Below are 13,019 nucleotides of genomic sequence, written 5' to 3' on the forward strand. Positions count from 1 at the left end.
CCCCCGTGTGTCACGGTTGGGATGGTGTCCTTCGGCTTCCAAGCTTCCCCCTTTTTTCTCCAAACATAACGATGGTCATTATGGCCAAACAGTTATATTTTTGTTTCATCAGACCAGAGGACATTTCTCCAAAAAGTACGCTCTTTGTCCCCATGTGCCGTTGCAAACCGTAGTCTGGCTTTTTTATGGCGGTTTTGGAGCAGTAGCTTCTTTCTTGCTAAGCAGCCTTTCAGGTTATGTCGATATAGGACTCATTTTACTGTGGATATAGATACTTATGTACCTGTTTCCTCCAGCATCTTCACAAGGTCCTTTGCTGTTGTTCTGGGATTGATTTGCACTTTTCGCACTAAAGTACGTTCATCTCAAGGAGACAGAACGCGTCTCCTTCCTGAGCGTTAAAACGGCTGCGTGGTCCCATGGTGTTTATACTTGCGTACTATTGTTTGTACAGATGAACCTGGCACCTTCAGGCGTTTGTAAATTGCTCCCAAGGATGAACCAGACTTTTGGAGGTCTTCAATTTTTTTCCAAAGGTCTTGGCTGATCTCTTTTGATTTTCCCATGATGTCAAGCAAAGAGGCACTGAGTTTGAAGGTAGGCCTTGAAATACATCCACAGGTACACCTCCAATTGACTCAAATGACGTAAATTAGCCTATCAGAAGCTTCTAATGTCATGACATAATTTTCTGGAATTTTCCAAGCTGTTTAAAGGCACAGTCAACTTAGTGTATGTAAAATTCTGACCCACTGGAATTGTGATACAGTGAATTATAAGTGAAATAATCTGTAAACAATTGTTGGAAAAATGTATTGTGTCATGCACAAAGTAGATGTCCTAGCCGACTTGCCAAAACTATAGTTTTTTTACAAGACATTTGTGTAGTGGTTGAAAAACGAGTTTTAATGACTCCAACCTAAGTGTGTGTAAACTTCCGACTTCAACTGTATATATATATATATATATATATATATATATATATACACACAGTATATATCTACTGCTGAGTGCCGCTTTAAGAGTGGCCATAAAGTTCATTGCATGGTGCCTGAGGAGGATGGTCAGTCAACCAATGTCCCTCTAACACCGCCCTCCCTCTCCCTGCACAGTCTCCAGTCTCCACTGCCCCAGTTATAATCATAGGGACAGACGGCTGCCTCGTAAAACCACTCACCTTTAAACCCAGATGAGCTCTATGTGTGGTCATAAAAAGACAGGTCAGTGCTCACCTGTAATTGACTGATTTAAAGATACCCCCATAGGGAGTGTTGGGTTGGCTTGCTTACTTTGGCATTACATGTGGATTTGGTTTATGTGAAATTGTGAACAAGGGGCCAGAAGGTGAATGTCTTCCCCTATTGGCTAAAGGTACAGTGCCTTCGGAAAGTATTCAGACCCCTTGACTTTTTCCACCTTTTGTTTGGTTACAGCCTTATTCTAAAATGTATTAAATGACAAAGCAAAAACTGGATTTTAGAAATGTTTGCTAATTTCTACAAAATTAAAAACGGAAATATCACATTTACATAAGTATTCAGACCCTTTACTCAGTACTTTGTTGAAGCACCTTTGGCAGCGATTACAGCCTCGAGTGTTCTTGGGTATGACGCTACAAGCTTGGCACACCTGTATTTGGGGAGTTTCTCCCATTCTTCTCTGCAGATCCTCTCAAGCTATATCAGGTTGGATGGGGTGCATTGCTGTACAGATATTTTCAGGTCTCTCCAGAGATGCTCGATCGGGTTCAAGTACAGGCTCTGGCTGGGCCACTCAAAGACATTCAGAGACTTGTTCCGAAGCCACTCCTGTGTTGTCTTGGCTGTGTACTTAGGGTAGTTGTCCTGTTGGAAGGTGAACCTTCGCCCTAGTCTGAGGTCCTGAGCGCTCTGGAGCAGGTTTTCATCAAGGATTTCTCTGTACTTTGCTCCATTCATCTTTGCCTTGATCCTGACTAGTCTCCCAGTCCCTGCCACTGAAAAACATCCCCACAACATGATGTTGCCACCACCATGCTTCACCGTAGGGATGATGCCAGGTTTCCTCCAAAGTGACGCTTGGCATTTAGGCCAAAGAGTTCAATCTTGGTTTCATCAAACCAGAGAATCTTGTTTCTCATTGTCTGAGAGTCTTTAGGTGCCTTTTGCTGAGGAGTGCCTCTGTCTGGCCACTCTACCATAAAGGCCTGATTGGTGGAGTGTTGCAGAGATGGTTGTCCTTCTGGAAGTTTCTCCCATCTCCACAGAGGAACTGTAGAGCTCTGTCAGCGTGGCCATGAAGTTCTTGGTCACCTCCCTGACAAAGCTCCTTCTCCCCCGATTGCTCAGTTTGGCCGGGCGTCCAGCTCTAGGAAGAGTCTTGGTGGTTCCAAACTTCTTTAATTTAAGAATGATGGAGGCCACTGTGTTCTTGGGGACCTTCAAAGCTTTTTGTACCCTTCCCAGATCTGTGCCTCGACACAATCCTGTCTCGGAGCTCTACAGACAATTCCTTCGACCTCATGGCTTGGTTTTTGCTCTGACATGCACTGCCAATTGTGGGACCTTATATTGACAGGTGTGTGCCTTTCCAAATCATGTCCAATCAATTGAATTTACCACAGGTGGACTCAAATCAAGTTGTAGAAACATCTCAAGGATGATCAATGGAAACAGGATGCACCTGAGCTCAATTTCGAGTCTCATAGCAAAGGTTTTTGCTTTGTCATTATGGGGTATTGTGTGTAGATTGATCTGTGTCCCACAATCACACATTCCAATCTCAATACTACAGACCCAGAAGCAGAGTATTTACGACTGTCATAAACTCTAGAGAAAGAGAGAGGGGGGGGGGCTATGATCCTCCCCCCAGGGCACATCATGACACTGTTGACGTTGAGACTGTTGACGTTGAGACTGTTGACGTTGAGACTTTTTGCGGGTACTTTTTAAAGAAGCTGCCAGTTGAGGACTTGTGAGGCGTCTATTTCTCAAACTAATCACTCTAATGTACTTGTCCTCTTGCCCAGTTATGCACTGGGGCCTCCCACTCCTCTTTCTATTCTGGTCAGAGCCAGTTTGCGATGTTCTGTGAAGGGAGTAGTACACAGCATTGTACGAAATCTTCAGTTTCTTTGCAATTTCTCACATGGAATAGCCTTCATTTCTCTGAACAAGAATAGACTGACGAGTTTCAGAAGAAAGTTCTTTGTTTCTGGCCATTTTGAGCCTGTAATCGAACCCACAAATGCTGATGCTCCAGATTTATTGCTTCTTTAATTAGAACAACAGTTTTCATCTGTGCTAAAATAATTGCAAATGGTTTTCTAATGATCAATTAGCCTTTTTATAATGATAAACCTGGATTAGCTAACACAACGTGCCATTGGAACACAGAAATGATGGTTGCTGATAATGGGCCTCTGTATGCCTATGTAGATATTCCATTAAAAACCAGCCATTTCCAGCTACAATAGTCATAAACAACATTAACAATGTCTACACTGTATTTCTGATCAATTTGATGTTATTTTAATGGACAAAAAATGTGCTTTTCTTTCAAAAACAAGGACATTTCTAAGTGAACCCAAACTTTTGAACGGTAGTGTATATATTTTTTTGTCCATTTTAGAATAATGCTGTAAACATAACAAAATGTGGAAAAAGTCAAGGGGTCTGAATACTTTCCGAAGGCACTGTATGTTCCAGTCATCTGGAAGTGAGATCTCTTAGGTCTTCCCTGCTCCATTACTCATCTCACTGTCTCACGTTCGTCATAAGAATTATCGGACCAAGGCGCAGCGTGAGTAGTGTTCCACATAATTTATTATAAAGTGAAACGTAATGCAAATACAAAACAATAAAGAATAGACGAACCGTGACTATAATACAACTAAACATAAACAATAACCCATAACCCCCCAGTGAAAAACAAGCTACTTAAGTATGATCCCCAATTAGAGACAACGATTACCAGCTGCCTCTAATTGGGAATCACTCCAATCACCTAAACATAGAAAAACTAAACTAGAACCCCACATAGAAAATAACAACTAGAAAAAAACCTGTCATGCCCTGACCTACTCTACCATAGAACATAAAAGCTTTCTATGGTCAGGACGTGACACTCTGGGAATACCTGGACAGAAATGGTCTGGCGTTCTGGATGTCAGACACCTGCCTTACCCAGGTCATTCCACTGTTTTTTTATTTTACCTTCATTTAACTAGGCAAGTTAGTTAAGAACAAATTCTTATTTTCAATGATGGCCTAGGAACAGTTGGTTAACTGCCAGATTTTTACTTTGTCAGCTCGGGGATTCAATCTTGCAACCTTTCGGTTACTAGTCCAACGCTCTAACCACTAGGCTACCTGCCGCATTCTTCTGTGTCCCAAGGCATAAGAAGGGCCAGCTGTTCGTCTTGGTTCAACTGAAGGGGAAAGAGAAAGGGCTTCCTACTGTCACACATATGAACCGAGTTACGTTCAGGCTCAGATGTACAGTACAGTAAACACACACACACACACACACACACACACACACACACACACACACACACACACACACACACACACACACACACACACTGAACAGAAGAGAACAGACTTTACCTAATCCCATAGTTATTCAAAGATTGTACAGGAAATCAATTTAAAAACCAGACAGATTTATACAAAAGTCTTTGATTGTCTCCCTGATAAAATGTATCAGGAGACTGGAGTACACTTGGAGTATAACAAAATTACAAATCCCCTATGTACTTTCTAAGTAGAAACACATTTGTGTGAGTGTAATTAGCTCATGTTCGCATCTGCTCGGTCCAATGGATCCAATGGAGATGTTGACTGAATCTCCATTCGTCACTCCAGCTGGTGAGGAGGCAAACCAAGCGCAGTAATCAGTATGTAAATCAAACCCACAGCCACTTGACTGGCTGGCTGCACCCAACATCTGCTGCACATGTGTGTCTGACTGTGCCTTAGAGTTAGACTCAGCAACATGGCCAGGGGCTGGTGCCTGGGAGTAGGTCTGGGACCTGGGAGTACCATAGGGGATAAGAGGTATGGCATGGGTCTGGGGCAGTCATAGGACTCTGGAGACTGGAGTCAGAGACATGGGGCTTGGGCTTTATGTTATGTCAGGTTCTGGGAATGGAACTGGGGCAGCCAGACCATGGGCAACAGCTGTGTATCCAGCATTGGTCTCTCATGCACACCTGTCTAGTGGTACTCGACTTTATCACGAGGTGGAGGTACCAGAGTGTTGTACACCCAGCAGGAGCAGATGCTTCTCAGTGGCAGGCGTAGTTATTCTTACGGCTGGGTAAGTAACGAGGCAGGCTCTTTCAGCGCAGCACCGTGGCAACGAGGGCCACTCGGGAGTTTTGCTTTCCATCCCCGCTCAGCCAATCTGCCTGCCTGCCTGTGACACCTCTCCCCTCCCCTGGGGAATCACGATCTGCAGTGAGATGATGGCGCTGGAGGGGATGGCTGCCGTCTTATCGGCTCTTAACCAACTATGCTATTTTGTTTGTTTTTCCGCTTTGTTTGTAACTTGTTTTGTACATAATGTTGCTGCTACCGTCTCTGATGACCGAAAAGAGCTTCTGGGCATCAGAACTGTGACCACTCACCTCAAATCGGATGAAAAGTTTTCTTCAATGAGTCGGACGGGAGGGATATACTACAGACCCGACCAGGCCCAGGTCCCCGTCATTTGCTGGAGAAGGAAACTGAAATTTTAGCGGAAAAAGATCAGGGTGCCTTGTTAGGATAAGGCAACGAGTGGCTAATCTGCCTTTGCCTTCCGTCCTGCTAGCTAACCTTAAATCGCTGGAAAATAAATGGGACGAACTGAAAGCACGCATATCCTACCAATGGGACATTAAAAACTGTAATATCTTATGTTTCACCGAGTCGTGGCTGAATGACGACATTAAGAACATACAGCTGGCGGGTTATACACTATCGGCAGTATAGAACAGCAGCCTCTGGTAAGACATGGGGCGGGGGTCTATGCATATATGTAAACAACAGCTGGTGCACGATATCTAAGGAAGTCTCAAGGTTTTGCTCACCTGAGGTAGAGTATCTCATGATAAGCTGTAGACCACCCTATCTACCTAGAGAGTCTTCATCTGTATTTTCTTAGCTGTCTGCATACCATCACAGACCGATGCTGGCACTAAAACCACGCTCATGAGCTGTATACTGCCATAAGCAAACAGGAAAATGCTCATTCAGAGGCGGCGCTCTTAGTGGCCAGGGACTTTAATGCAGGGAAACTTAAATCAGTTTTACCTCATTTCTATCAGCATGTTCAAAAATTATAGACCACCTTTACTCCACACACAGAGATGTGTACTAAGCTCTCCCTCGCACTCCATTTGACAAATCTGACCATAATTCTATCCTCCTGATTCCTGCTTACATGCAAAAATTAAAGCAGGAAGCACCAGTGACTCGGTCTATAAAAAAGTGGTCATGTGAAGCAGATGCTAATCTACAGGACTGTTTTGCTGACTGGAATATGTTCTGGGATTCTTCCGATGGCATTGAGGAGTACACCACATCAGTCACTGGATTTATCAATAAGTGCATCGAGGACGTCGTCCCCACAGTGACCGTACGTACATACCCCAACCAGAAGCCATGGATTACAGGCAACATTTGCACTGAGCTAAAGGGTAGAGCTGTCGCTTTCCAGGAGCGGGACTCTAACCCAGAAGCTTATAAGATATCCCCTTATGCCCTCCGATGGACCATCAAACAGGCAAAGCGTCAATACAGGACTAAGATCGAATCGTTATACACCAGCTCCGACGCACGTCAGATGTGGCAGGGCTTGCAAACTATTACAGACTACAGTACAAAGGGAAGCACAGCCAAGAGCTGCCCAGGGGCCCGAGCTAAATAACTTCTATGCTCGCTTCGAGGCAAGTAACACTGAAACATGCATGAGATCATCAGCTGTTCTGGACGACTGTGTGATCACGCTCTCCACAGCCGGTGTAAGACCTTTAAACAGGTCAACATTCACAAGGCCGCAGGGCCAGATGGATTACCAGGACGTGTACTCCGAGCATGCGCTGACCAACTGGCAAGTGTCTTCACTGACATTTTCGACCTCTCCCTGTCTGAGTCCGTAATATCAACATGTTTCAGGCAGACCACCATAGTCCCTGTGCCCAAGAACACTAAGATAACCTGCCTAAATGACTACAGACCCGTAGCACTCACGTCTGTAGCCATGAAATGCTTTGATAGGCTGGTAATGGCTCACATCAACACCATTATCCCAGAAACCCTAGACCCACTCCAATTTGCATACCGCACCAACAGACCCACAGATCATGCAATCTCTATTGCACTCCACACTGCCCTTTCACACCTGAACAAAAGGAACAGCTATGTGAGAATGCTATTCATTGACGACAGCTCAGCGTTCAACACCATAGTTCCCTCAAAGCTCATCACTAAGCTAAGGACCCTGGGACTAAACACCTCCCTCTGCAACTGGATCCTGGACTTCCTGACGGGCCGCCCCCAGGCGGTAAGGATAGGTAACAACACATCCGCCACGCTGATCCTCAACACGGGGGCCCCTCAGGGGTGCGTGCTCAGTCCCCTCCTGTACTCCCTGTTCACTCATGACTGCACGGCCAGGCATGACTCCAACACCATCATTAAGTTTGCTGATGACACAACATTGGTAGGCCTGATCACCAACAACGATGACACAGCCTATAGGGACCTGACCGTGTGGTACCAGGACAACAACCTCTCCCTTAACATGATCAAGACAAAGGAGATGATTGTGGACTACAGGAAAAGGAGGACCAAGCACGCCCCCATTCTCATTGACGGGGCGGTAGTGGAGCAGGTTGAGAGCTTCAAGTTCCTTGGCGTCCACATCACCAATAAACTAACATGGTCCAAGCACACCTAGACAGTCATGAAGAGGGCACGACAAAACCTATTCCCCCTCAGGAGATTGAAAAGATATGGCATGGGTCCTCATCCTAAAAAGGTTTTACAGCTGCACCATCGAGAGCATCCTGACTGGTTGCATCACTGCCTAGTATGGCAACTGCTCGTCCTCAGACCGCAAGGCACTACAGAGGGTAGTGCGTACGGCCCAGTACATTACTGTGGCGGTGTCAGAGGAAGGCCCAGCCACCCTAGTCATAGACTGTTCTCTCTGCTACCGCTTGGCAAGCGGTTCCGGAGCACCAAGTCTAGGTCCAAGAGGCTTCTAAACAGCTTCTACCCCCAAGCCATAAGACTCCTGAACAGCTAATCAAATGGCTACCCAGACTATTTGCATTGCCCCCCCTTCTACGCTGTTGCTACTCTATGTTATTATCTATGCATAGTCACTTTAATAACTCTACCTACATGTACATATTACCTCGACACTGGTGCCCCTGCACATTGACTCTGTTCCGGTACCCCCTGTATATAGCCCCGCTATTGTTATTTACTGCTGCGCTTTAATTATTTGTTATTCTTATCTCTTACCTTTTGGGGGGGGATATTTTCTTAAAACCTCATTGTTGGTTAAGGGCTTGTAAGTAAGCATTTCACTGTAAACCTGTTGTATCCAGAATTCCATGCTGGAAGGGAGGAGAAGAAGGAGCAGAGAGTCACCCTTCTCTGGTTGTGGGAGTAGACGGATCATTAGAAGAGACCAGAGAGAGAGAGAGAGAGAGAGAGAGGAGGGAAAGAAAGGAGGATAGAGCGAATGTAAACTAATTAGCAGGAGGGTTTAAAAATAAAAGGCTGTTGACTTTCTCCTGCCCTGTGGAGGCCAGTTTGCTCTGGGCCAGTTCTATACTTATCTGTGTTCTCAAACACACACTCACAGTCAGGTACTGTATTGCCATGCAGGGATGTTTGTCTGTCTGCAGTGCTATTCTGATTCTGTTTCCTCACGTCCCATGCAAGGTGCTCCAAAAGCTCAAATTGCTGCCATCAACTCTCCTAAAAGCAAGTGTTCTAGATGTACAGTAGCATCATCTCCAAAGCTCTCCTTTTTTGGCGGTAAAAATCTCCCTTTAATCTTTTATGAGTGTCTGTGTATTTGTGTACTGAATGCGAGTGTGTTTGTCTTCATGATTAGTTCCACTCCTAGGAAGTTGCTGAGAGCAGACTCTTTCTCGTCTCTGTCACCCAGTCAGATTGGAATGTGTTGTCTTGATGTCACATCGCCATCCCTCCTGTCTCTTTCCTAACACAAAGCAGTGACATGTCAGGTCCCTGTTCCTCTCACTATGGGGGACAATGACTGGAGGTCTCATTTTTTACAATCCTCCACCTAAGTCTTACTAGGAAAACAAAGTGGCAAACATCTTTATTGAAAGTTGAGGAAAAGTAGCTGTGTAACAAAGCTGACAGGCACAGCAGTGTAACAAAGCTGACAGGCACAGCGGTGTAACAAAGCTGACAGACACAGCAGTGTAACAAAGCTGACAGGCACAGCAGTGTAACAAAGCTGACAGACACAGCGGTGTAACAAAGCTGACAGGCACAGCAGTGTAACAAAGCTGACAGGCTCAGCGGTGTAACAAAGCTGACAGGCACAGCGGTGTAACAAAGCTGACAGACACAGCGGTGTAACAAAGCTGACAGGCACAGCGGTGTAACAAAGCTGACAGGCACAGAGGTGTAACAAAGCTGACAGACACAGCAGTGTAACAAAGCTGACAGGCACAGCGGTGTAACAAAGCTGACAGGCACAGCAGTGTAACAAAGCTGACAGACACAGCGGTGTAACAAAGCTGACAGGCACAGCAGTGTAACAAAGCTGACAGGCACAGCGGTGTAACAAAGCTGACAGGCACAGCGGTGTAACAAAGCTGACAGGCACAGCTGTGTAACAAAGCTGACAGGCACAGCAGTGTAACAAAGCTGACAGGCACAGCGGTGTAACAAAGCTGACAGACACAGCAGTGTAACAAAGCTGACAGGCACAGCAGTGTAACAAAACTGACAGACACAGCGGTGTAACAAAGCTGACAGGCACAGCAGTGTAACAAAGCTGACAGGCACAGCAGTGTAACAAAGCTGACAGGCACAACGGTGTAACAAAGCTGACAGGCACAGCGGTGTAACAAAGCTGACAGACACAGCGGTGTAACAAAGCTGACAGACACAGCAGTGTAACAAAGCTGATAGGCACAGCGGTGTTAATCCCATCTCTCCAGAGTGTGCTAGAACAGGCAGTAGGGTTTCACATAGATGCTTATAGTACAGTACATACCACACTGACAGACACAGAGAGAGAGAGAGAAAGAGAGAAAATAGAGAGAAGATGAGAGAGCGAGACAATGGGAGAAAAAAGGGAGAGGGAGATTGAATGAAAAATCAAGAGAGAGAATCGAGAGATTGAGGGAGAGAATTGTGAGAGAGAGGCAGTGAGGGGGAGAGGGGGTAAGAGAAAAGCCCCCTCTCTTTGTGTAGTGGTCCAGGCCATTACAGGGAGATTAGCCTTGGCAAGGCTGAATGCAAAACAGAGAGGATGCTGGGAGCTGTCCAATCCAAACTCATTACACTTGTTTTGGGAAGAGATGGAAAGAACTATTATTATACACATAATAAACCACATCAGTAGTGTATAGTGCAGTGGAGTTCCAGTCATAGCCCAGGGCAGAGGAGAGAATCACTCATAATGGAACAGCATGTTGACTGAGATTTATCATGATGGTCAGTTTAGAGCACATTTAATGGATTTGATCTCTTTATTTCTGCTAAAAAGGGGAGGATGTTTCTTCTTGTTAGCATTACGTTCAACAGTTGACTTGTACAGAAGAATCTATTGTTTGTGGCTAAGCTCACTTGTGCAATCTCCTGGTATGTGGCTAGGCTAATACAACCTCTCCTGGTATGTGGCTAGGCTAATACAACCTCTCCTGGTATGTGGCTAGGCTAATACAACCTATCCTGGTATGTGGCTAGGCTAATACAATCTCTCCTGGTATGTGGCTAGGCTAATACAACCTATCCTGGTATGTTGCTAGGCTAATACAACCTCTACTGGTATGTGGCTAGGCTAATACAACCTATCCTGGTATGTTGCTAGGCTAATACAACCTCTACTGGTATGTGGCTAGGCTAATACAACCTATCCTGGTATGTGGCTAGGCTAATACAACCTATCCTGGTATGTTGCTAGGCTTATACAACCTCTACTGGTATGTGGCTAGGCTAATACAACTCCTGTTCTGTGGCTAAGCTAATAAAAACCTAACCTGGTCTGTGGCTAGGCTAGGCTTTATTAGCTCGGAGGTACGCCCCCCTCTCAGCTGATCAGCCTGCATTCCTCACTGCCTGTCCATGTATGGGTAAGAGGAGAGAATGGCAGAGAGTAAGAGAGAGCTGCTGAGATGAGATGGCCACACTGCTGCTTAGTCAACCATCCCTTTCCATCCTCTCTGGTTGAAATCAAACATTCCAAATATGCTCGTTATTAAAGCATCAAGTGGGAATGTAATTTGTTCAAACCAATTTCCATATGACTTACTTGACAGAAAGAGGGTGGTTAATCATCAAATAGGGTTACAGGTCCTCTTCTCACACGTTGTGCTTTGATCAAAATAACTGAAATAAATACTGAAATGAAAAAAATACTTTCAGTTGACTGATGTTATAACTATATATAACCTGGTGAGCCAATCTTGTTGTGTTCTGGGGGGACTGTGATGTCATCTCCCTCAGCCTCTGTCCAGAGACTGGGACAGGGGTATAGGATGTCTGTGAAAGCTCTCCAACAGAGACAGACAAGACAGAGACAAGATAAAAGAGTTTAGGAGAGGCCCTGAAATTATAGTCTGTACATCAGCCCTCTCTGCCCCCCCCCCCCTTCCATCGCCGCTCTTTACAGACTATACACACACCTTTGAGTGTGTGCCAACGACCAAAATAGATATCATGTTGCTATGTCACTACAGAGGCTTTGTATTTATACATCGGCTTTCTCTCCATCTCTCCCTCTCTCTCCATCTCTCTCCCTCTCCTTCTCTCTCTCTCTCTCCCTCTCTCTCTCCCACTCCATCTCTCTCTCTCCCTCTCTTCCTTTTTCTTTTCACATCTCACTCTGTTTCTTATCTCTCTCTCCCCTCCTCTCTATATACCCCTCACGACCGAAGACTATAGCCTTTTCAGAAAAAGAAGGAAAAGTTTCCTGTGCAGTTATGTCTCAGACCATTTAGTTTGGTCTCTGTTCTTCTGTTCTTCTATTGTTAATTGGCTAAGTAATTGTTGAGGGCAGATTTTTGGGGTTACAGCATAATTACACAGGCCTAGCTTGATTTACCACAGAGGTTTCCTGGCAACAGGAAAGGGAACTGAGATAACATTACTACAGCATTCAGATAACATGTCCTCCGTGTTGAGGTGATATCCTTACTCAAAGAAAAGTGTTTAACATATTCCCATCATTGTCTGTGTACACAAATGCACTGTTGGCATAGGAAACATATGATCAAGACATTTTCGAAGGTGCAGTCATTGTTATGTGTTGACTGAATGCCAAGTGTATCACTGTGGTGTGTGCGTGTGTTTTTGTGAGAGTGTGTGTGTGTGTTCGGTGCCTGGCAGTGGTACCAGTGTGAGACTTGTCTGTATGCCAGGCAAACACAGGTTTCCTCTAGAGAGTGTCATGTTTTTGTTGATCGTCTCTGTGAAATCTCCTCAGGACTTTTCCTAGGACACTCACAATCCAAAGCTGTCCTAAAATCGTAATATGCAGCAGAATACTGAATGTTGATTCATCGTGTACATATTTATTTCTGTTTGTGTTGCATGTTTTTGCTTCCTGTATCCATAGAGTGCCTTAGAAGGACCTGTTGTAGACAGACAGACAGACAGACAGACAGACAGACAGACAGACAGACAGACAGACAGACAGACAGACAGACAGACAGACAGACAGACAGACAGACAGACAGACAGACAGACAGACAGACAGACAGACAGACAGACAGACAGACAGACAGACAGACAGACAGACAGAAAGAGCCTCTCAGTAAGACCCCGTCAGTC

At 45.2% G+C, this 13,019-nt stretch overlaps 1 protein-coding gene across 2 annotated transcripts in view; it reads left to right on the top strand.

The window, feature by feature from the left end:
• Positions 1 to 13,019, top strand: part of lamb2 (laminin, beta 2 (laminin S)) — a 45,134-nt gene that overhangs the window by 9,315 nt on the left and 22,800 nt on the right. The window lies entirely within an intron of this gene.

This window comes from Salmo salar, chromosome 15 (genome assembly GCF_965601325.2).
Source record: "Salmo salar chromosome 15, fSalSal1, whole genome shotgun sequence".
NCBI classification, from domain to species: Eukaryota; Metazoa; Chordata; class Actinopteri; order Salmoniformes; family Salmonidae; genus Salmo; species Salmo salar.